This window comes from Equus caballus, chromosome 1 (genome assembly GCF_041296265.1).
Source record: "Equus caballus isolate H_3958 breed thoroughbred chromosome 1, TB-T2T, whole genome shotgun sequence".
Taxonomy (NCBI): domain Eukaryota; kingdom Metazoa; phylum Chordata; class Mammalia; order Perissodactyla; family Equidae; genus Equus; species Equus caballus.
The window spans coordinates 122,260,752-122,284,652 of record NC_091684.1 but is presented as its reverse complement, the minus strand read 5'-3'; the positions used below and the strand labels follow the sequence as shown (position 1 = coordinate 122,284,652).

General features: G+C 35.5%; 1 long non-coding RNA gene and 4 other non-coding genes across 5 annotated transcripts in view; all 5 read right to left on the bottom strand.

The window, feature by feature from the left end:
• LOC111775586 (uncharacterized) overlaps positions 1-23,901 on the bottom strand; it is a 204,911-nt gene that overhangs the window by 172,433 nt on the left and 8,577 nt on the right. The window contains exons 2-5 of the long non-coding RNA XR_002811331.2: positions 23,676-23,804; positions 20,983-21,150; positions 20,688-20,815; positions 7,467-7,598 (exon numbers count right to left, since the gene is read on the bottom strand). This is a non-coding gene — a long non-coding RNA (uncharacterized lncRNA). The remainder of the gene's footprint in view (positions 1-7,466; positions 7,599-20,687; positions 20,816-20,982; positions 21,151-23,675; positions 23,805-23,901) is intronic.
• LOC111769692 (small nucleolar RNA SNORD115) lies at positions 11,006-11,081 on the bottom strand. Its single transcript, XR_002802477.1, has one exon. It is a non-coding gene; the product is annotated as a small nucleolar RNA SNORD115 (small nucleolar RNA).
• LOC111769698 (small nucleolar RNA SNORD115) lies at positions 19,131-19,208 on the bottom strand. Its single transcript, XR_002802491.1, has one exon. It is a non-coding gene; the product is annotated as a small nucleolar RNA SNORD115 (small nucleolar RNA).
• Positions 20,557-20,637, bottom strand: LOC111769685 (small nucleolar RNA SNORD115). The gene has a single exon (XR_002802458.1). It is a non-coding gene; the product is annotated as a small nucleolar RNA SNORD115 (small nucleolar RNA).
• On the bottom strand, positions 23,544-23,624 carry LOC111769687 (small nucleolar RNA SNORD115). The gene has a single exon (XR_002802460.2). It is a non-coding gene; the product is annotated as a small nucleolar RNA SNORD115 (small nucleolar RNA).

Sequence of the window (23,901 nt, the reverse complement as noted above, 5' to 3'; positions counted from 1 at the left end):
CCTCTAAGAACAGGAACCAGACAAGGATGTCCACTGTCACCACTCTTATTTAACATAGTATTGGAAGTCCTAGCCAGAGCAATCAGGCAAGAAAAAGAAATAAAAGGGATCCACTTTGGAAAAGAAGAAGTGAAACTGTCATTCTTTGCAGATGACGTGATTTTATATCTAGAAAACCCTAAAGAGTCCACTAAAAAACTTTTAGAAATAATAAAGGAATACAGTCAAGTCAAGGGATACAAAATCACTGTACAAAAATCAGTTGCATATCTATACACTAACAACGAAGTAGCAGAAAGAGAAATTAAGAATACAATCCCATTTACAATTGCAACCAAAAGAATAAAATACCTAGGAGTAAACTTAACCAAAGAGGTGAAAGATCTGTACAAAGAAAACTATAAAACATTGTTGAAAAAAATCAAAGAAGACACAAAGAAATGGAAAGATATTCCGTGCTCTTGGATTGGAAGAATTAACATCATTAAAATGTCCATACTTCCTAAAGCAATCTATAGATTCAATGCAATCCCTATTAAAGTTCCAACAACATTTTTCACAGAAGTAGAACAAAGAATCCTAAAATTTATATGGAACAACAAAAGACTCCGAATAGCCAAAGGATTCCTGGGAAAAAAGAACAAAGCTGGAGGTATCACACTCCCTGATTTCAAATTATACTACAAAGCCATAGTAACCAAAACAGCATGGTACTGGCACAAAAACAGACACACAGATCAATGGAACAAAATTGAGAGCCCAGAAGTAAACCCACATGTTATGGACAGCTAATATTTGACAAGGGAGCCAAGAGCATACGATGGAGAAAGGAGAGTCTCTTCAATAAATGGTGTTGGGAGAACTGGACAGCCACATACAAAAGAATGAAAGGAGACCATTCCCTTACACAATGCACAAAAATCAACTCAAAATGGATTAAAGACTTGAATGCAAGACCCGAAACTATGAGACTTCTAGAAGAAAACATAGGCAGTACGCTCTATGACATTGGTCTGAGCAGCATATTTTCAAGTCCCATGTCTTACCAGGCAAGGGAAACAAAAGAAAAAATGAACAAATGGGACTACATCAGACTAAAAACTTCTGCACAGCAAAGGAAACCATCAACAAAACGAAAAGACAACCTAACAATTGGGAGAAGATATTCGCAAACCATATATCAGATAATGAGTTAATATCCAAAATATACAAAGAACTCATACAGCTCAACAACAAAAAAACCCAACAATCCAATTAGAAAATGGGTAAAAGATCTGAACAGAGATTTCTCCAAAGAAGATATACAGATGGTCAACAGGCATATGAAAAGATGCTCAACATCATTAGCTATCAGGGAAATGCAAATCAAAACTACAATGAGGTATCACCTCACCCCAGTCAGAATGGCTATAAGTAACAAGACAGGAAAAAACAAATGTTGGAGACGTTGTGGAAGGGAACCCTTGTTCACTGCTGGTGGCAGTGCAAACTGGTGCAGCCACTATGGAAATCCGTATGGATTATCCTCAGAAAATTAAGGACAGATCTACCATATTAATCCAGCTATTCCCCTGCTGGGTATTTATCCAAAGAACCTGAAAACAGAAAGGCATAAAGATACTTGCATCCCTATGTTCATTGTGGCATTATACACAATAGCCAAGACATGGAAGCAACCTAGGTGCCCATCAAGGGACGAATGGATAAAGAAGATGTGGTATTTATAGACGATGGACTACTACTCAGCCATAAGAAATGACGAAATCCAGCCATTTGTGACAACATGGATGGACGTTGAGGGTATTATGCTGAGTGAAATAAGTCAGAGGGAGAAAGTCAAATACCATCTGATCTCACTCATAAGTAGAAGATAAAAACGACAAAAAAAACCCCACATAGCATTGGAGATTGGACTGGTGGTTACCATTGGGGAAGGAGGGGGGCATAAGGGGTGATTAGGCTCGCATGTGAGGGGAGGCACTATAATTAGTGTTCGGGTGGGGAACATGATGTAATGTATACAGAATTGGAAATATGATGTACATCCAAAAATAAAAATAAAAATTAAAGAAAAGTCCATTATTACCTAAAACAATCTAAAGATTTAATGCAATCCTAACAGAATCCCAGGGGCATTTTTCACAGAAATAGAGCAAAGAATCCTAAAATTTATATAGACTAACAAAAGACCCCAAGGAGCCAAAGCAACCCTGAGAAAAAATAATAAAGTTGGAGGTATCACATTCTCTGTTTTAAAAATATACTACATAGCTATAGTAATCAAAACAGAATGGCACTGGCAGAAAAACAGACACACAGGTCAATGGAACCGAATTGAGAGCCCAGAAGTAAATCCACACATCTATGGACAGATAATTTTCAACATGGGAGCCAAGAACATACAATGGAGAAAGAAAATCTCTTCAATAAATGGTGTTAGGAGAACTGGACAGCCACATGCAAAGGAATGAAAGTAGATCATTATCTTGCACCATACACAAAAATTAACTGAAAATAGGTTAAATACTTGAATGTAAGACCTGAAACCATGAAACTTCTAGAAGAAAACATAGGCAGCATGCTTTTTGACAGTGGTCTTAGCAGTATCTTTTTTAATATAATGTCTCCTCAGACAAGGGAAACAAAGGAAAAAATAAACAAATGGTACTACATCAACCCAAAAAGCTCTGCATGGCAAAGGAAACCTTCAAGAAAAGAAAAAGACAATCTACCAACTGGGAGAAAATATTTGCAAATCATACATCTGATAAGGGCTTAATATCCAAAATACATAAAGAACTCATACAACTCAACAAGAAATCAACAACCTGATCAAAAAATGGGCAGAGGATCTGAATAGACATTTTTACAAAGAAGATACACAAATGACCAACAGATACATGAAAAGATGTTTAACATCAAATAATTAGGGAATTGTAAATTAAAACTACGATGAGACAACAACTCACACCTGTCAGAATGGCTATTATTAAAAGACAAGAAATAAAAACTGTTGGAGAGGATGTGGAGAAAAAGGAACCCTCATACATTGCTGGTGGAAATGTAAGTTGGTGCAGCCACTATGGAAAACAGTATGATTTCTCCAAAAATTAAAAATAGAAATGCCATATAATCCAGCTATTTTATTTCTGGGTATTTATCCAAAGAACACAAAAACACTACTTTGGAAAGATATATGAACCCCATATTCATTGCAGCATTATTCACAATTGCCAAGAATTGGAAGCAACCTAAGTACCCATCAATGGCTGAATGCATAAAGATGTATTCTTTATGCATTTATGTCATAAAAAAAGACAAACATGGATGGACCTTGGAGGTATTATGCTAAGCAAAATAAGTTAGAGAAATACAATTACCTTATGACTTCACTCATATGTGGAAGATAAATAAACAAACACACATAATTGTGGAGAACAGATTGGTAGTTACCATAAGGAAAGGGAGTCGGGGGAGGTTGAAAGGGGTTAAGTGTCCATGTGTACAAAGACGGATGGCAACTAGGCTTTTGGTGGTTAACATGATGCAGTGTGTACAGAAGCCAAAATAGAATGTACATCTGAAATTTATATGTTATAAACCAACACGGCCTCAATAAAAAAATACAAATTATGAATACAAAAAAATTTTAAAAACAAACCCCCAAATACTCTAACAACTTAATAGTAATGTGTAAATCATTTTGAACTCTAATATAAAGTTTAAAAGAAAAAAATATTAAAAATAACTATAGTTACAATACTTTGTTAATGGATACATGATATAGAAAGATATAAATTGTGACATCAACAGCATAAAATGTGTATGGGGGCAAGTAAATGTGTAGACCTTTATAAAGAATTAAAGTTAAGTTGTTATAGTAAACTATTATAACTATAAAATGGTTTAGGAGAGCTTCATGATAATCACAAAGCAAAAAAAAAAAAAAAAAAAAACTATAGTACAGGGGCTGGCCAAATGGTGTGGTCGTTAAGTTCACTGATTCCACTTCAGTGGCCCAGGGTTCATGGGTTTGGATCCTGGGTGCAGACATACACACCACTCATCAAGCCATGCTGTGGTAGCGTCCCACATACAAAAATTAGAGGAAGATTGGCAATAGATGTTAGTTCATGGCCAATCTTCCTCACCAGAAAAAAACCCAAAAGACAAAAAAAAAACCCTATAGTACATACACAAAAGATAAAGAAAAAAGGATCACAGCATACCACTACAAATAATCATCAATTCACAAAGGAAGACAGCAAGAGAGGAAGAAAGGAACGACAAAACAATCAGAAAACAATAAACCAAATGGCAGTAGTAAGTCCTGATCTATCAATAATTACTCAAAATTAAATGGTTTAAATTCTCCAATCAAAAAACATGCAATGGCTGAATTGTTTTTTTTTTTTTATTAAAAAAAGTAAGAGTCGACTATATTCTGCCTACAGGAGACCCACTTAAACTTTAAGGATACACACCGGCAAAAGTGAAGGGATTGAAAAGGGTATTCCATGCAAATGGAGACCAAAAGAAAGTAGGCATAGCGATACTGATATCAGACAAAATAGACTTTAAAAAACTATCAAGAGACATAAAGGTCATTCTAAGATAAATGATAAAAGATCAATCATCAAAATGATATAACAATTGTAAATATATATGCACCCATACTAGAGGACCTAAATACATAAACCAATTATTAACAAATCTGAAGGCAGAAATAAACAGCAATGCAATAATGGTAGGGGACTTCAATATCCCACTTTCAAAAACGGATAAATCATTCAGACAGAAAATCATTATGGGAATAATGGACTTGAACTACAATTTAGGTCAAATGGACCTATCAGACATACAGAATATTCCATTCAACAGTAGCAGAATACACATTTTTCTCAAGTGCACACAGGACTCTTTCATGATAAATCATTTGCCTGATCACAAAACAAGACAATGAATCCAAGAAGATTGAAATCATATTAAGCATCTTTTCTGACTACAAGGGTAAGGAACTAGAAATCAGTAACAGTAAGAAACTGGAAAATTCACAAATATGTGGAAATTAAACAACACATTCCTGAACAACCAATGGGACAAAGAAAATTTAAAGGGAAATTTAAAAAATCTTAAAACAATTGAAAATGGAAACACAACATACCAAAACTTATGGGATGCAGCAAAAGCAGTTCTAAGAGGGAATTTTACAGTCATGTATATCTACATTAAGAAAAAAAGAAAAATCTCAAATAAATAACCTAATCTTATGCCTCAAGGAAGTAGAAAAGAATAAACCAACCTCAAAGTTAGCAGCAGAAGAAAATAATAAAAAGTAGACCAGAAATAAATAAAATAGACACTAGAGGTAGAATACAAAAGATCAACAAAACTAACAGTTGGATTTTGAAAAATATAGACAAAACTGGCAAGCCTTTCTCTAGACTCTCTATGAAAAAGGAGAAGAGACTCAAATAAAATCATAAATGAAAGAGGAGACATTACAACTGACATGCATAAATACAAAGGATCATGAGACTGTTATGAACAATCATATGTCAACAAATTAGATAACCTAGAAGAAATGGATAAATTCCTAAAAATTTGCTACTTACCAAGACTGAATCATGAAAAAATAAAATATCTGAAAAGACCAATAATGAATAAGAAGATCAAATCAGTAATCAAAAATCTCCCAATAAGTAAAAGCCCAGGATCAGATGGCTTCACTAATAAATTCTACCAAATATTTAAACAAAAATTTAAACCAATTCTTTCCAAACTCTTTCAAAAAAAATGAAGAGCAAGGAAGTCTTCCAAACTCATTTTATGAGGCCAGAATTAACAATTAACTTGATAAAGTCAGACAGGGACACGATGAGAGAAGAAAATTACAGGTGAATATCCCTGATGGACATAGGTGTAAACATCTTCAACAAAATACTAGCAAACTGAATTCAACAGCACATTAAAAGGATCATATGCCATAACCAAGTGAGATTTATTCCTGGGATGCAAGGATAGGTCAACATATACATATCAATGAATGTGATACACCACGTTACCAGAGGGAAAGGTAATAGTCATATGATTATCTCAATAGATGCGGAAAAAGTATTTAACAAAATTAAACATTCTTTAATGATAAAAACTCTCAGCAAATTAGGTATAGAAAGAATTTAACTCAAAATAATAAAGGCCATATATGACAAGGGCACAGCTAATAACACACTCAATGGTGAAAAGTTAAAAGCCTTCCCTGTAAGATCAGGAACAAGACAAGGATGCAAACTTTTGCCACTTCTATTTACCACAGTACTGGAAATCCTAGCCAGAGTAATTCAGCAAGAAAAATAAATGACATTCAAATCAGAAAAGGAGAAGTTAAATGATCTCTGTTTGCAGATTACATGATTTTATACATAGAAACCCCTAATGACTTCACCAAAAAAAGTTAGACCTAATAAACAAAATTCAGTAAAGTTTCAGGATACAAAAACCATATGTAAAAATCAGTCACATTTATATGCACCAACACTGAACTATCTGAAAGAGAAACTAAGAAAGCAATTCCATTTTCAATGTCATCAAGAACAATAAAATACTTAGGAATAAATTTAACCAAGGAATTGAAAGACCTAAACACTGGAAACTATTGTCCATAACAATTTGACAAGTCCTTGGATATATCTTCAAGGGTGCAACATTAGGAACAATAATAATTGATCAGAGCATGTTCTGTCCTTTATAAGGGAAGAAGTAAAACAATGTAAATATCAGGACCTTTAAAAGAGATATCATGTTGTGTATTTTATTCAAGATCACATATCATAGGCAAAGTGTATATCTGCATATCAAACTTGAGGCCATTATTACCTGGTTCATTTAGTTGTGAGTAGTACATTAATGGTCAAAATATATCACAACACTATTACCACCTTGAAATTAAATAACAGGAGTGAATTTGTCTATACACGTCTTTAGGGTGTAATATATATGTCACCATAGAATTATAAAACTGCTCAAGTTTCAATTAAAGCAAATTTAGATAAAAAGTGAAAAATTTCTCATAAGGATCTTGTGAAGTAGACCAGTCATTTATGAGAAAACTCGTTATGATATTCATGTTTCCTGATTGAATTAAGCTAATTATCTTAGGGCTCTGTTTTCACTAATCCAGTGAAAAATCAGCCAACAGCAATCACTCACATAAAATCATAGATTGGTGTACCTCCTATCAACAAGACATCCAGAAACACATAATAAGAAACAAAATTATTAAGGCATTAGCTCCAATAATGCCAGAGAATTAAAAACTAAAGAGCACCAAAATCAGGAAATTTAGAAAATGTCTGTCACTTAAGATCAGATATTCAGAATCTACTCCAGACAAGATTAGATTTTATCATTGACCAAAGACAAGACTCTCCACAAATATGCATCTATTTGTTCCTGAAAACTCTTACCAGGAAGGAAACCTTTAATCCTGGTTAAAAAGTAGACTATAGTTCGGCAGATTGAGTGTAGGATGCCTGGGTGGTAAAAGTTGAGTCAGAGGCAGCTGGCCAAAAAAATTCCTCTTCCTCAGTAATCTTTACCTAAGGAGACAGGATGAGGACAAGAGAGAGATATTTCACATTCACAATGAGCACTATTAATTAAATTGTAGATGATTGATGCAATAAACACAGTAAGTGTAAAGTATACAGGTTTCTTCTCATTGCAGAACCTGCCAAGTTGTTTCATAAGGAAATGAAAATTCCCATTGATAATCCCTTGGTTATACATACAAGAAGCCAAACGATTGGCTTCATCCATAGCATACCCATTATATTGAAATAAGCATAATGAAGATACATGAATTTGAGACTGGGAATCAGATATAAAACTGCACATTCATTTATTTAATTTCATGTATCATGAGCAAATCTCAAACCTTGGCCACAATTGCTTCTGTCATTTGGTTGTGAGTAGGTCTTCACTGATATCATAACCTTGAAACAACATAATCGGAATGAATTTGTGCACTATTGTATTTAGACCTCAATGAATACTATACTATCAAGATGATGCCAATGGATCACAAAACATAATATTAAATAAAGGAAGTTCTGGTATAGAGTGAAGTTATTACTACGAGGATCCCATTAGGCAGGTTAGTCACTAATTGAGAAGAAAAGCACATAATGATATCCATGTGGCAGAATGAATAAGATCAATAATCTGTAGGGACAAGTTCACTGGTCCAATGGCATACTTGGAATTTCTCAGTCACCAGAGGGATGATGCATTTCATGACATTGGAAGACAAGTTTAAAGAAAAATAGCCAAGGTATCAGCTTCAAAGTAACAGGAGAATTAAGATTTGTAGAACATTAACATCAGCCTAAACCATTCTAGAAGTGCTTTTCTCTTAGATGAAACTAGATATAGATGAGCAAAATAGGTTTCCCACAAAGATGTGATTATCTCAAGCCCAAAATAAAATTCTATCAGAATAAATCTAAGGAAGGCACAATCTTAGTCCCACAATCATCATCTGTCTTGGTCCATAGCATCTAATATGCATGGCTTTTATTTCATTATGTCTTCTCAAGGAAATATGATGTCATATAATTGGCCCAAGTCACAGAAATACACATGCATATATCTCCTTGGAATTGAAAAGACTTATCAAGGAGGACAACTTTAAACCCTAGGATTAGAGTGGATTGAAGTTCAGGAATATTTAATGCAGGACACTTAGGTGCTGTCAGTTTCCATAGTAGCAGCAGGCTAGAAGTGTGCTTATTTGGTAGTTCTTATCTAAGAAGACAGACAGGACAGTAGTTCAAAATTAGAATTAAATCTGTCATGTTGTATGACTCAGGCAGGCTATACCTTAATGGACAAACATAGTCAGTTCTCAAAAAATGACCCATTATGTAAGCTGTAGACCACTGATTCATCAAATACCACAAAGGCAAAGCATACAGGTTTTATATTTTGGAGAACATATCAGGCGATTCCATGCAGAAATAAGAGCTTTGTACTGATTATCTCTTGTTTACATATTCAGGAAGCAAGATCAGTAACAAATGTCATCCACCATTGTGTATACATTTGATTAGAATGAACCATGTATAATTCAGGATATGGACATCAGATATCAGACAACTTGTAATTGTATTCAATTTCACAATTCAAAGCAACACATATACATGAATTTCAAACTATTGTCTATGATCCTATTGTTTTTATGTTATAACTTGTCATCAATGACCCCATATATCACAAAGTCATAGCAACCTGAAAATAATATACGGATGAATACTCCTACTCCTGTATTTGGAAAAAAAGAATATCACAATGTAAAGATGATATCAATGGATCACAAAACTTTTCAACATTATATCAATCCAATTTTAGTGAAAAATAAGTTTTTATCATGAAAATCCCACCAAATAGGTCAGTCACTCACTCACTGAGCAGAAGAACCCATAATAGGATTAATGTTGATTGAATTGGTAAACCTAGTCAAGTTGAAGGCTTTATTAGTAATAACTGGCATCATTCATATCATACATTTCATTATTTTGGTAATAACTGAACCACATAGTACTCAGTAGCTGAAAATCATGTATCAAATTCCTTATCAATTTATTCAATTTCAAGTTTCATGGGCAAGGCAAATTATTGAATCTTACATTCTCACTCTAATTTTTAGACTCATTAAATTATAACAAGTTCATCAATGATTAAACACATCTCTACACCATTACAGTCCATTAATGAGATTGTAGGGGAGAACGGCCTTCTCATATATTTAGAACCAAATAGATTGCACATTGTTCATGGCACCAATGAATCACAAAATTTCTCAGATTTCAATCAAATGAAAGTCAGGTTAAAAATATAGGTTTTCTGGGGCTGGCCCCATGGCCGAGTGGTTGGGTTTGCGCTCACCACTGCAGGCAGCCCAGTGTTTCATCGGTTCAGATCCTGGGTGCGGACATGGCACTGCTCGTCAGGCCACACTGAGGCGGTGACCCACAGGCCACAACTAGAAGGACCCACAACTAAGTATACACAATTATGTACTGGGGGGCTTTGGGGAGAAAAAGGAAAAAAAAACATAGGCTTTCTTATAAGGATCACAGCAAGCAGGTTAGCCACTCATTGAGAAGAAAAATGCATAATATTTATGTTGCCTGAATGAGTAAACCTAATTGTCTCAGAGGTAAATCTTCAATATCTCAATCATTTGTTTGGAATTTGTCTTTCAGCAAAGGCAGTCAGTTACCTCTAAACAATGGATTGATGCATCTCTTGCCAGCAGAACTTATTGAAACAATCAAAATGAAAATTGGATACCACGCTGGTTATTGTTTTATCCAATTTCAACCTGGGAAAGCATATACTGAAACTTACATTCATACCACAATTATGATGGTCCTTCAGTTATAAAAACTTAATCAGTGATAAAAGAATATCCCAGCACTGTTAAATTACTGTATTAATATTATAGAAGAAATTTTATCTATTTGTGTATTTAAACTCTGAATGTAGTGCATTAAACATTTTCTAAAAGTTTTCTAATGAGTACAGCATCAGATATGTTAGCCAATCATTGAGAAGAAAAATCCACAATGATATTCATGTTGCATGAATGAGTAAATCTCTTATAGAGGTGAGTCTTACTAGTCCAATTGTTTCTTTAGAATTTCTCAGTCAGCAAAGGCAGCTACTCATCTGTAATCAATAAAATAGTGCCAGTAGGATTTACTGAAAGATTCACTGAGGAAAAAATAACCAAAGTCTTAGCACCAAATATTCATGAAATCATAGATAACTTAAATAACACTTAAAGAATCAGAATTTTTTTGTAGTTCACTTAGCAATGCATAGATAGAGGTATGCAAAACAAGTTTCACAGAAAGATTTCATTGTCTGAAGCCCCAAATTAAATTTCCATGAAAGGGAACTAAGAAATCCAAAGTCTCATTCAATGATTGTCACCTAGGCTAGGCCTAAACATAATCCAACTGAGCTTGATTTTTGTGTCACCACTTCCCTTCAAGATAACATCTCACTCTTGACCCAAGCCATGGCACTCATATGCATACATACACTTAGACTTAATAAGATTATCAGAGATGGTTTTCTTAAACACTGGTGCTATAGTGGACTCCATGCTGGCATATTCAGTGCAGGACACTTAGGTGATACAAATTACCCCATGGGCAACAGGGTTAAAAGTGTTCTTCCTCAGTAGTTTTTCTGTAGTAGGACAGGAGTAAGACTATAGACAAAGAATAGGATTACCTCTCTTATGTGTATATGGCTCCTGCTTGTACTTCCTAATTTCTACAAGATTGACATATATGATACTCAAAACATGACCCATTAGTGTTGTCAGTATCATGGTGGAGTGAGTTGTTCCCTAGTTTCTCTTCACTAAGTTACAACTAAATGGACATTCATTAACCAACAGAGGTTCCCTACAAATCACAATAGGATGTCTGAGAGATCCACACAGCTATACATCTGAAGGTGGGGGTATAGGATCCCCTGGAAACAGTGAAAGGAGGTAGGAAGATTCCCCCTCTTCCTGGTGGCAGCTGTCTAGGTTACAGGTCCTCACACAGCAGCCAGCATGCAACTGTAAGAGGAGGCAGGGGGCAGGCAGACATGAGCATGAACACTTTCACTTTTGGAGTTGTGGCTCTGCCTGTGGGAGTGCCCACTGTCCTCTGGCAGCCCCACCCATGGGAAAGCTCCACACCAAGTGCTGCAGCTCAGCCCTCAAGAAAAAGCCCCCACTAAGTGCAGCAGCTCAGGCAAAGTGCCTGAAAGTGCAGAGTGGGCCCCTGTATGAGAAAGTGCCCCTTCTCTCCATCTAGCACATCAGCTCAGCAGGTCCCCTGCCAACACAGTGATCCCACACTATAGTGCCTTGGTGTGTATGTGTGACCCGCCAAGTTATTGTGGCCAGAGGGAAAATGGAGAGGAGCCCTGCTGGCACAACTTCCAGCAGACTCAGTGTTCAGAAAATGCAGCTCCTTCCCACCTCACCAGAGGTGGCAGGTGGAATCTGTGTCCTGATACTACTACAAATGCCTTGGCAAAGGATCAGTTCCATCAAACACCATGAAAAACTACAGTAGCACTTCAGAGCAGAAGTAAAATGCTAAGTCTCCAGAAACCAGTCCTGATGTTACAGAAATTTAAAATCTCAATGACAGAGAATTCAAAATAGCTGTCTTGAAGAAATTCAATGATTTATAGGAAAACTCAGAAAGTCAGTTCAATGAGCTAAGGAATAAAATTAATGAGAGGAAGGAATACTTCACCAAAAAGATTGAAACTCTAAAAAGAACCCCAACAACAGAAATTCTGCAGATGAAGAACACAATGAATGAGATAAAACACAATCTGGAATCCTTAAAGAAGCAAAGCTGATGTTTTGAAGGAGACGTTTAGAAGAACTAGTGATTTATAGGACAGAAATACAGAAATGCTTCAGGTGGAGGAGGAGAGAGAACTAAGACTTTTTAAAAAATGACGAAATTCTTCAAGAGATATCTGACTCAATTAGGAAATTCAACATAAGGATAATAGGTATTCCAGAGAGAAGTGAGGGACAAAGGAACAGACAGCTTGCTCAAAGAAATAATAGCTGAGAACTTCCAAAACCTGGGGAAAGAACTGGGCTTACAAGTAAGTGAAGCCAACAGAACTCCTAATTACATCAATCCTAAAAACTTTCTCCTAGGCATATAATAAAGCTAGCAAAAGTTGATGACAAAGAAAAAATATTAAAGGCAGCAAGGCAGAAGAGAATAATCTACAAAGGAACCCTTATCAGGATTTTAGCAGACTTCTCAACAGAAACTCTACAAGCTAGGAGAGAATGGAATGATATATTCAAAATAATGGAAGACAAAAACTTTCAGACAAGAACTTCTATCCAATAAAACTATCCTCCAGATATGATGTAGAAATAAAAGTTTTCCCAGATAAACAAAAGCTGAGGGAGTTCACCACAACTAGAACTCCCTTATGAGTAATGATCAAGGATATCCTCAAATGTGAAACAAAAAGGCAAAAGTTTACAAAGCCTTGAGCAAGGAGATAAATATGCAGATAAAATCAGGAAATTGAAGCTCTCTATCAGAACGAGACCGCAAACACGTATTTATAACATAAAAGATAAAGGGAAGGAAAGCATTAAAAAATCCCTATAAATACTTCAATTTAGTCACAAACTCACAACAAAAAATGAGAATTTCTGACAAAAATAACTCAGAAGGGAAAGAGGAAAGGGACGGAATCCACTTAGATTAATGGGGATGAGAAGCCATCAGAAAATGAACTATATCATCTACAGGATCTTTTATACAAAGCCCGTGGTAACCAGTAAACAAAAAATCAGAACAGAGATACAGGTCATAAATGAAGAGAAAACTGAGGAAACCATCACAGAAAACCACCAAACTGAAATGGCAGTCAGAAATACAAGGGAAGAGAAACAATGGAAACATAGAACAACAGAAAAACAAGAGATAAAATGGCAGTATTAAGCCCTCATATATCAATAATCACTCTAAATGTAAATGAATTGAATTCTTCAAATGAAAGACACAGAGTGGCTAGATGGATTAAAAAACAGCACCCAAAACTATGCTGCCTCCAGGAAACACACCTTAGCTCTAAAGGCAAACACAGGTTGAGAGTGAAAAGATGGAAAATGATACTCCAAGCAAAAGGCAAGCAAAAGAAAGCAGGTGCTGCCATACTTATATCAGACAAAGCATACTTCAAGATAAAAAAGGCAATTAGAGAAAAAGAAGGGTAGTATATAATGATAAAATGGACATTCCATCTAGAGGACATAACACTTATGAATATATATGCACCTAACAGAGGAGCATGAAAGTATCTAAAGCAACTATTAACAGACTTAGAGTGAGAAATTAGCAGCTATACAATAATAATAAGGGACCTCTACACCCCCACTTACATCAATGGATAGATCATCTAGACAGAAAGTCAAGTGAACAGTAGACTTAAATGAAACACTAGACCAGATGGACTTAATAGATATATATAGAACATTCCATCCAAAACCAGCAGAATACACAATCTTCTTAAGTGTACATGGAACATTATCAAAGATAGACCATATGTTGGGAATACCCGGAGACTACTGAAAATGAAAACACTACATACAAACTCTTAAAGGAATGCAGTGAAAGTAGTACTAAGAAGGAAATTTATAGCAATGCAGGCCTACCTCAAGAAACCAGAAAAATCTCAATAAGCCATCTTAAAATAAACCTGACAGAACTAGAAAGAAGGACAAACAGAGCTCAAAGTCAGAAGAATGAGGGAAATTATAAAAATTAGTCCAGAAATAAATGAAATAGAGACTAAACAACAATAGAAAGGATGAATGAAGCCAAGAGCTGGTTCCTTGAGAAGATAAATAAAATTGACAAACCCTTAGCCAGACTCACTAAGAAAAACAAAGAGAAGGGTCAAATAAATAAAATTAAAAATAAATGAACAGAAATTACAATGGATATCACAGAAATAAAAAGATCATAAGAGAATATTATGAAAAACTATATGTCAACAAATTGGATAACCTAGAAGGAAAGGATAAATTCTCAGACTCATACAACCTGCCAAAAGTGAATCAAGAATAAATAGAGAATCTGAAGAGACCAATCACAAGTAAAGAGATTGAAACAGTAATTAAAAGCCTCCCAAAAAACAAAAGTCCAGGACCAGACAGCTTCTTGAGAATTCCACCAAACATTCAAAGAAGATTTAATACCTATCCTTCTCAAAGTATTACAAAAATTTAAGAAGATGAGATTCTTCCTAACTTATTCTATGAGGCCAATATCACCCTGATGGCAAAACCAGACAAGGACAACACAAAGTAGGAAAATTACCAGCCAATATTGCTGATGAACATAGATGCAAAGATCTTCAACAAAATATTGGCAAACCAAATATAGTAATATATTAAAAGGATAATTCACCACGATCAAGCGGGATTTATACCAGGGATGCAGGGATGGTTCAACATCTGCAAATCAATGAATGTGATATGCCACTTTAAGAAAATGAGGAATAAAATTCACGTTATCATCTCATTACATGCAGAGAAAGCATTTAACAAGATCCAACATCCATTTATGATAAAAACTCTCAAGAAAATGGATATAGAAGGGAAGTATCTCAACATAATAAAGGCCATATTATTAACTCACATATTAACTTACAGCCAACACCATACTTAATGGTGAAAAACTGAAAGCCACCCTTCTGAGAACAGGAACAAGACAAGGGTACTCACTCTTGCCACTCATATTCAACATAGTACTGGAGGTTTTGGTCAGAGCAATTAGGCAAGAAAAAGAAATAAAAGATATCCAAATTGGAAAGGAAGAAGTGAAACTCTTGCTGTTTGTGGATGACATCATTCTATATATAGAAAACCATAAAGAATCCACCAGAAAAGTATTAGAAATAATCAACAACTATAGGAAAGTTTGTATAGGGTACAAAATCAACTACAAAAATCAGTACATTTTTTTTCCCCCTATTGGCACCTAAGCTAACATCTGTTGCCAATCATTTTTCTTCTTCTTCTCCCCGAAGCCCCCCCAGTATATAGTTGTATATTCTAGTTGTAGGTCCTTATGGTTGTGCTATTTGAGACACCACCTCAGCATGGCCTGATGAGTGGTGTCATGTCTGTGCCCAGGATCCAAACCAGCAAAACCCTGGGCCACCAAAGTGGAGCATGTAAACTTAACTACTCAGCCATGGGGCTGGCCCCAGTGCATTTCTGTGCACTAATAACAGACTAACAGAAAGAGAAGTCAATAGTATAATCCCATATACAACTGTAATAAAAAGAATAAAATATCTAGGAATAAATTTAACCAAGGAGGTGAAAGATTTATACACTGAAAACTATAAGACATTATTGAAAGTAATTGAATAGGACATAAAGAGATGGAAAGATATTCCATGCTCATGAATTGGAAGAATAAAAAAGGTCTAAAATGTCCACATTACCTACAGGTTCAACACAATCTTAATCAGAATCCTAATGACATTCTTCACGGAAATAGAACAAAGAATCCTAAAATTCATATGGGGCAACAAAAGACCCCAAATAGCCAAAACAATGCTGAGAAAAATGAACAAGCCTGGAGGCATCAAAATCCCTGACTTCAAAATATACTAGAGAGCTACAGTAATCAAAACAGCATGGTGCTGGCACAGAAACAGACACAGAGATCAACGAAACAGAATCGAAACCCAATAAATAAAAGCACACATCTATGGGCAGATAATTTTCAACAAAGGAGCCAAGAACATACAATAGATAAAGGAAAATCTCTTCAATAAAAGGTGTTGGGAAAACTGGACAGCCACATGCAAAAGAATTAAAGTAGATTGTTATCTTACACCATACACAAAAATTAACTCAAAATGGATTAAAGACTTGAATGTAAGACCCGAAACCACAAAACTTCTAGAAGAAAATATAGGCAGTACACTCTTTCACATCGGTCTTATCAACATCTTTTCAAATATCGTGTCTACTCAGGCAAGGGAAACAAAATAAAAAAATAAACAAATGGGACTACATCAAACTAAAAAGCTTCTGCAAGGCAAAGGAAACCATGAACAAAATGAAAAGACAACTCACCAAATGGGAGAAAGTATTTGCAAATCACATATCTGACAGGGGCTTAATTTCCAAAATATATAAAGATCTCATACAACTCAACAACAAAAAACAAACAACCCAATAAAAAATTGGAAGAGGATATGAACAGATATTTTTCCAAAAAGATATATTGATGGCCAACAGGCACATGAAAAGATGTTTAACATCACTAATTACTAGGGAAATGCAAATGAAAACTACAATGAGATGTCATCTTACGCCTGTCAGAATACCTATATTTACCAAGACAAAAAACAACAAATGTTGGAGAGGATGTGGAGAAAACGGAACCCTCATACACTGCTGGTAGGAATAGAAACTGGTGCAGTCACTATGGAAAACAGTATGGAGATTTCTTGAAAAATTAAAAATATAAATACCATATGATTCAACTATCCCACTACTGGACATTTATCAAAAGAACTTGAAATCAACAATTCAAAGAGATTTATGCACCCCTATATTCATTGAAGCATTATTCACAATAGCCAAGACATGGAAGCAACCCAAGTGCTCACTGACTGATGAATGGATAAAGAAGATGTAGTATATAAATATATAATGGAATACTACTCAGGCATAAAAAAGACAAAATTATCCCATTTGCAACAACATGGATGGACCTTGAGGATATTATGTTAAGTGAACTAAGCCAGAGAAAGAGAAACACCACATGATTTCACTCATATGTGGAAGGTAAACAAACATACGAACAGAGAACAGATAAGTCATTTCCAGAGGGCAAGGGAGTAGGGAGGTGAGCAAAAAGGGTAAAGAGGCACATATATACGGTGATAGATAAAACTTATACTGCTGGTAGTGAGCACGATGCAGTCTGTACAGAAACTGCTAAATAATATTGTACACCTGAAATTATACAATGTTATAAATGATTATAGCCTCAATAAAATAATTGAAGAAAAATATGACCCATTACTTAGGCTGTGGGCCATTGATCCACCACATACAGTAAGGACCAAGAATGTGAGTTCATGTATTTTGATAACCTGGCAAGAAATTATTTCTATGCATAAATAAAGTTTCTCATCATCATCCCTTGGCTAAATATGCAAGGACCCATATCAGTAACAACTGGCATCATACATAGCACATATATTCCTTTATAAGACAGTAGTCCCCCCTTTGTCTGAGGGGCATATGTCCCAAGACCCTCAGTGGCTGCCTGAAAGCTTGGATAGTACCGAGCTCTATATATATTAATATTATATATATTAAGCTCTATATATTCTTTTTACTTAAAGGAAGCACTTTATGGCTTCTCTTTGGCATATCAAAATTTCCAGCACCACTAATTTTGTGCTTTGGGGTCATTATTAAGTAAAATAAGGTCTACTTGAACACAAGCACTGTGATGCCATGACAGTGGATCTGGTAACTGAGATGGCTACTAAGTGACTAATGGGCAGGTAGCATATACAGTGTGGACATTCTGGACAAATAGATGATTCACGTCAAGGTGGGACCAAGAAGGACAGCTCAAAATTTCATCATGCTGCTCAGAATGATGTGCAATTTAAAACTTATAAATTGTTTATTTCTGAAATTTTCCATTTAATATTTTTGAACTGTGTTGTCCATGGATAACCGAAACCACAGAAAGCAAAACCATGGATAAGAGGGGACTACCATAAACTTAATAAAGCCACAGGAAAATCTGGATCTGGAAATAGGATTTCAGACCACCTGTAGTTGTATTAAATTTTACAAATCAAGGGCAACTTAGAATAGGCCATCACTCATTTTGTATGAAGAAGTGGATGTAATCATTTTAAAGGCCAGAGTTGAACAGTCAAATGGCCTATTTGGAATTTGTGTGTGTGTGTGAGGAAGACTGGCCTTGAGCTAACATATGTAGCCAATCTTCCTCTTTTTTCTTGAGAAAGATTGTCACCGAGCTAACATCTGTACCAATCTTCCTCTATTTTATGTGGGATGCTGCCACAGTATGGCTCAATGAGTGCTGCTAGGTCTGTGCCCGGGATCTGAAACTGTGAACCCCAGGTGCCAAAGCGGAGAGTGTGAACATAACCACTACACCACTGGGACAGCCCCAGCCTATTTGGAACTTTTTAATCACCAATGGCAGAACTCATATCTTTTCCATGGAATGGCACATCTCTTGCTAATTGGACATTCTGAAGCATACAATGAGGAAAACTAAGCAAATGTGTCTATTCTAAAATATATGAATACTAAGAATAAAGACACTAAAATCAGGATAAAAGAATAAAAAAATTCTCTTAGAAGCAGATAAATAGAGGTGGATGAAACAAGATTCCCAAAAGGATTTCTTTCTACCAACCCCAAAACAGAACACTCTAGAAAAATCTAATGATGGCCTACACCTTGTTTCACAGTTTGGACCGCTTTTGGGCCTTAGCATAATCCTATTGAGCATGATTTTTATGACATCACATCTCCTCAAGACACTCTCCTCACATACTTGCACTTTAACTTATAAACATTTACCAAAATGGCATCCTCAAGCCATGGTTCAAAAGTGGCAGGAGACCAGTTAGACTCACTATCGTATACTTGGATGGTAGTACAAAGAGTGCTTTTACTCAATAGTTATCTAGGAAGATAGGGATAGGATAGTAGTTCAAAATCAGAAATAAATCCTTCACATGTGTATGGCTTATACATGCTATTTATTAGTGGAGAGACACTGTCTTATACATGCTATTTATTAGTGGAGAGACACTGTCCATACCATCACAAAGACACACTACTAAGGCTCTACACCATTGATGCATTAACATCATAAGGACAAAGCATACAAGATTCTTGACATGGGTAACATATAATATTATTCATCATACCATAGAGATGGTAAACATGACTGAAAATATTCCAACATTATTTCAATGAAATTTCAGTAAAAAGTGAACATTTTCCAAGAGTAGGCCATCTAGTAGGTCACTCACTCATTGGGAAGAAGAAACCATATTGGGGCCCATGATGACTGAATTGGTGAATCTAGTCATCTCAAAGTCCATAAAAGTAAAAGCTGTCATTATTCACAGCATATACTCTCATTATTCTGAAAATAATGGGGTTACACGATACTCAGGAGACAAAAATTTGGGTATAAATTTTGCCATCAAATTATTCAATTTTAAGTTTCATAGGCAAAGCACATTACCGAACTCTCATATTCTCCTCTATTAGAATGGTACTAGTGTTATGGGAAGCTTATCGCTGACCTAAAACAGTAGAACACCATAAGAGTCCCATAATAATACTACAGCAATTTTTGTCCAGTCATGTATTTACACCCAAATGAATATTGTTTGTTGGACTAGGTAACAGTGAATCAAAAAACTGCATAACATTCAATCATAAGAAGTTCAGAGAAAAAGTACGTATTTTGCCATGAGGATTACAACAAGAAGAAAATTCTGTGTTGATATTCAGGTTGCCTGAATGAGGAAAACTAATTGTCTTAGGTGTGAGTCTTCAATAGTTCAATGCTCTATATGGAATATGTGTGTCAACAAAATAAGCTATTGATATTTTATAATGGAATGTTTCATCTCTTGAGAGCAAGTCTTACTGAAACACAAAATGAGAGAAAAAGGGCCAAGGAATGAAACCTGAATATGATATACTAGTAGAAATTATAGATCACCAAAACAAAGCTTAACAAATGAGAATTTTTTGTTTATTTATAGGTGCATAGAAAAGTTGAAAAAACAAGTTACCCATGAGGTTTCATATCTCAAGTTCAAAATAAAATTCTCTTAGAAAGGAAATAAGGAGTGACTATTATCTATCCCAGGATTGTCATCTAAGCTGAGCCTCAGTGTAATTCTATTGAGAATGATTTTTAAGTCATCATTTCTCTTCAAGATAATATAAGGCCTCATCCCTGACTGACGCCATGGCACTCCCCATGTTTACATACATCTGGACCTGATCAACTTACCAATGAAGGCTTCCTGGAACTCTGGTGCTAAGGTGAATTGGAGTTAGGGCATATTTATTACAGGATACCTGGGTTGTATCAATCTCTCCAGTCACAGCAAGCCCAAGAATGTTCTTCCATATCATCATCTAAGAGGACAGAGATAGAGCAGGTGTGAAAATAACTATGTCTCTCCAGTGTGTATGGGTCATGCATGCTTTTCATTAATTGAGGAAAATTGTCGATACTCAAAAAAAGACCCATTACATAGATTTTAGTCCATTGATTTACAAAACTTAATAAGGACAAAACTTACAGGTCACTTGACTTTGGAGAAGCAATCCAGTGGTTTCATGCAGAAACAAGAGCATCCCATTGATCTTCCCTTGTCTATATATTCAAGAAAGTCATATCAATAACAATTGGTGTGGTGTGTTGTATATGAATGCTCATAATGCACTGGCATTCTTGAAGCCACATGAATCTAAGGATGTAGAAATCAGATCAGATCAGGCCACATGGAATTTGTATACACTGTATTGGTTTAAGAAATGCATGTACAGGTATTTCCAACTTGTGGTCAAATGTCTAGTCTTTATGTTATGAGTCCTCATAAATGTCTCAAAAACATTACAAATGCAGAGCAACATGAAAATATTATAATAAGGGTGAATATGTCTACTCCTATATTTAGACCAAAATAATATCACAACATAGAGAGTAACCATGACTAAGAAAATGTCTCAACATGATTTCAGCAAAATTTCAGTAAAAAGATGTTTTTCTCATGGGGATGCCATAAAATAGGTCAGTCACTCAAGGAGAAGTAGAATGCATAATGGGACATGTGTTGCCTCATATGGTACACCTATTCATCTCAAAAGCCCTATCAGGAACAATTGGCAGTATTCATAGCATACATTTTCATTATATTGAAAATAATGTAGCCACATGAAATTTGGGATTTATAATTCAGATATCAGTTTGCTTATCAATTTATTCAAGTCAATGAGCAAAGCAGATTACTGAATGTCACATTTCTTTTTTTTTTTAATATATTAATGCAATATATTTTTTTGAAGCAAAAATAATGTAAAAAAATCTATGATGAAGAAAATGTCAAAACTTTAAATAAAGGGGGCTGGCCCCGTGGCCGAGTGGTTAAGTTCGTGTGCTCTGCTGCAGGCGGCCCAGTGTTTCATTGGTTCGAATCCTGGGCAGGGACATGGCACTGCTCATCAAACCACGCTGAGGCAGCATCCCACATGCCACAACTAGACGGACCCACAACAGAGAATATACAACTATGTACTGGGGGGCTTTGGGGAGAAAAAGGAAAAAAATAAAATCCTTAAAAAAAAAAACTTTAAATAAAGGCAGGATCAGTAAGTTACAGTTTTTCATCATCTATTTCTCTTCAAACCAGCCTTGTTGAGCTCTGATTCATAGACCATACAATTAACCCATTTAAAGCGTAGAATCAAGGGTGTTTAGTATACTCACTGAGTTGTGTAACCAAGACCACAATCAATTTTAGAACATTTCATCACCCCCAAAAAGAAGCCCTGTACCCATTAACAGTCGCTTCCTGATTCCCCCCAATCTCCCCAGCCCTAGAAAGCCACTCATTTACTTTCTGTCTCTGTGGATTTGCTTATTCTGGGCTTTTCTTCTAAATGGAATCACATAATATGTAGTCTTTTGTGACAAGCTTCTTTCACTTTGCTTAATGTTTTCAAGTTTCATCCATGTTGTGGCGTGTGTTGGTAATTCATTCTTTTTTATTGCTGAATCATATTCCATTGTGTGGTTATAGCACATTTTATTTATCCAATCATCAGTTGATGAACATTTGGGTTGTTTCTACTTCTTGGCTGTTAGGAACGATGCAGCTATGAATACAAGTTTTTGTGTGGATACATGTTCTCATTTCTCTTGGGTATACAGCTGGGAGTAGAATTGCCAGATCATATGGTAACTATGTAAACCTCTTGAACTGCTAGACTGCTTTCCAAAGTGGCCACACCAATTTATATTTCCACCAGCAATGCATGAGTGTTCCAATTTCTCCACATCTCTACCAGTACTCATCATCATTTTTATTATAACCATCCTGGTGGGTGTGAAGTGGGATCTCATTGTGGTTTTGATTTGTATTTCCCTGATGGCTAATGATGTTGAATATCTTTGAATGTACTTATTGGCCACTGAATGTCACATTTCTGTCTCCACTGGCATGATCCTTTAGTCATGAAAAGTTCACCAGTGAGTCAAAAACTGCCAGTACCATTACAACTGCTTAATAATATTATAGAAAGATCAGACCAGTTGTGCAAAAATATTCAAATGACTATTACACATCAGACTGGATACTATGAAGCAAAAAGTGAAAAAAAATTTCCTCAACTTTCAATCATATCAAATTCAGATAGAAAGCAAATATTTTTTCATGGCATCGCATCAAGTAGATTGGTCCCTCATTGAGAAGAAAACCCATATTGATATTCTGAGTAAACCTAATAGGCATAAGGGTGAATCATCACTAGTCCAATGTCTGTTTTGAATGTATCTGTAACCAAGGCATCCACTCCACTTTTATTAAAGGAATGGTACATCTCTTGAAGCATGTCTTACTGAAACACACAGTGAGAGAAAAAGATTCAAGGAATGAATTGCAAATATTCCATGCTATCAGAAATAATAAATAACTAAAACAATGCTTAAAGTATCATAATTTGTTGTTCACCTAGAAGCATACAGATAGGGTTGGGCCAAGCAAGTTTCCCACAATGGTGTCATTGTCTCAAGCCACAAAATTATTCACCTAGAAGGAAATAAGGATTCCAGACTTCTAGTTCTAGGTTTGTCACCTATTATGGGCCTCCATATAATCCTATTGAGCACAATTTTTATGTCATCATCTCTGTTCAAGGCAATATAAATTCTCATGATTGATCTAATCCATGGCATTCCCCATTCATACAGACTCTTGGAGTTGAATATGCTTACCAGAGGTGGATTAATGGGACCACTGTTCTAAGGTGAATTATAGTTCTTGCACATTCAATACTGGACACCTGGTTGGTATAAATTGCCCCAAGTGCAGCAGACCAGATGGTGTTCTTCTTCTGTTATTATCTATGTGGACAGGAGTAGGACAGGTGTCAAAAAGAAAAACTACACTTTTCATGGTTATTTTGCTCAAGCATGATTTTCCTTAATAGTCAGGACTCCA